This window comes from Palaemon carinicauda, chromosome 42 (assembly GCF_036898095.1).
Source record: "Palaemon carinicauda isolate YSFRI2023 chromosome 42, ASM3689809v2, whole genome shotgun sequence".
NCBI classification, from domain to species: domain Eukaryota; kingdom Metazoa; phylum Arthropoda; class Malacostraca; order Decapoda; family Palaemonidae; genus Palaemon; species Palaemon carinicauda.
Window position 1 is genome coordinate 59,435,725 of NC_090766.1, and position 2,500 is coordinate 59,438,224.

General features: G+C 42.2%; 1 long non-coding RNA gene across 1 annotated transcript in view; it reads left to right on the forward strand.

Moving 5' to 3' along the window:
• Window positions 1-2,500, forward strand: part of LOC137632783 (uncharacterized) — a 275,903-nt gene that overhangs the window by 87,633 nt on the left and 185,770 nt on the right. The window lies entirely within an intron of this gene.

The window sequence follows — 2,500 nt, forward strand, 5'->3', positions numbered from 1 at the left end:
AGTGGTAGTGGTGAGAAAAGGAAGAAGGAAATGCTTTCTATAGAAATTAAGCAGGAAATTATTGAAAAACATGAGCGTGGCATCCGCGTGAGTGAACTTGCTAAACAGTATGGCCGTAATATGTCGACGATCTCGACAATCCTTAAACAGAAGGAAGCTATTAAAGCAGTGAAACCTTCTAAGGGGATCACTATAATTTCCAAACGCCGTACCCCTATCATAGAAGAGATGGAACGACTTCTACTAGTGTGGATTAAGGATAGAGAGATCGTTGGCGACACCATCACCGAAACCGTTATCTGCGAGAAGGCGCACGCCATCTTTACGGACTTGAAGGAGGAGAGCTCTGGGGGTGATGCTGGGGAGAGTTCAACCGAGCCTTCCTCAGATGATTTCAAGGCATCTCGTGGCTGGTTCGAGAAATTTAAGAAACAGTCCGGGATTCATTCAGTTGTTCGCCACGGAGAGGCTGCTAGTGCGGACACAAAGGCTGCAGCTGACTTTGTTAAGAACTTCGAAAATATCGTAAAGGAAGAAGGCTACGTAGAGCAGCAGGTGTTCAATTGTGATGAAACCGGGCTGTTTTGGAAGAAGATGCCGAGTCGAACCTACATCACTGCCGAAGAGAAGAAATTGCCTGGGCATAAGCCAATGAAGGATCGGTTGACTCTTGCTCTATGTGCCAACGCTAGCGGGGACTTTAAAGTCAAGCCCTTGCTTGTTTACCATTCGGAGAACCCTAGGGCCTTTAAAGCACACAACGTCGATAAGGATCAGCTTCATGTTTTCTGGCGATCCAACTCGAAGGCCTGGGTCACTAGGCAATTCTTTGTGCAATGGGTAAACCAAGTTTTCGGTCCTTCTGTGAAGAAGTATCTTCATGAACAGAAATTGCCTTTAAAGTGCCTGCTATGCCTTGACAATGCACCCGCTCACCCCCCCGGACTTGAAGATGATATCTTCGATGAATTCAAGTTCATAAAGGTGCTGTATCTTCCACCAAATACCACCTCTATCCTCCAGCCCATGGACCAGCAAGTCATCTCTATTTTTAAGAAGCTGTACACCAAGTACTTATTCAAGCAGTGCTTTAATGTCACGCAAAGCACCAACTTAACTTAGCGTGAATTTTGGAGGGGCCACTTCAACATCGTGCACTGCTTGAAGATCATAGATCAGGCTTGGGTGGGATTAACTCGACGGACCCTCAATTCTGCATGGAAGAAGCTGTGGCCTGATGCAGTTTCTCCCCGAGATTTCGAGGGTTTTGACCCCGAACCTGATCCCGTGGTCGGTGCAGCGGAAGCCGTAGAGGAAATCGTCTCCCTTGGCAAGTCCATGGGTCTGGAGGTCAACGCAGATGACGTTACGGAACTCGTCGCCGAACATCACGACGAACTGACGACGGATGAGCTCAAGGAACTCCATGCTATGTCGGAGCACATGAGTGATGACGAGGAAGAGAGCGAGGAGGTAGAACATGTGTTAGGTTCAGCGCAAATAAAAGAGGTGTTAGGAAAATATCAAGACGTGGTCGACTTCATCGACAAATACCATCCAAAGAAATTGCAGGTTTGTCGTGTAGTTTCTCAATTCGATGATGTTTGCCTAACTCACTTTCGAAACATTCTGAAAAGCTGTACCAAGCAATTATCTATCGATGCTTTCTTTAAAAAAACTGCGACGCGAACTCGCGATGAAGAGGATGTAAGTGAACCGAAGAAAACGGCAAAGAGTGAAGAGGAAGAAAGTGAAACACAGAAAACGGAAAAGAGTGAAGCAAAAGAAATTCAGTCAATTTTAAATGTAAGTGATAGTGATTAAAATTACGTAATCATCAAAAAGAAAAAAAAAAATGTAAAAAAAAATATAAAATATATATAAAAAAAAAAAAAAAAGCTAAGTTATGTTAAAGTTCACTTAGTGTAAGTTAGAATAAGTTACGGTAGTGTTACGTTTATCGTAGTTAACCTCTCTACCTCCTCGCCGTCCGTCCGTCTCCTCTCTCCTCTCTGCGTAGCGAAGACGAACGACACCTGCGCTGGAGTTTCTAAGGTAAAGTGACGCTAAAAACCCGTTTCTTATTTATCATTTTTTGCTAATTCTTCTTATTTACATGTCTATTCTTCTTATTTACATGTCTATTATCTAATTTAGTGTTCATTATTCTCATGGGAAAATTATGTGTAGTAGTTTATTAAGAAGTTATCATAGGTTTTTGGGCTCAACCACGGATTAATCCTATTTCAATGTATTCTTATGGGAAAATTCGTTTCGACATCCGAACAATTTCTACATCCGAAGTTGGTTCTGGAACGGATTAAATTCGTATGTAGAGGTTCCACTGTAATTGTATTTTTCGTCACAGTATTTTTCATCAGTGTAACTTTTTAGCATTTTTCGGGTGTTTCTTAAGCTTTTAGTTTTTTAATCTTGTCATCTTTGTCTGCATATTTTGAATATTTCTCAACAACAGAAACTCTAATCTGTTATGTGGAAC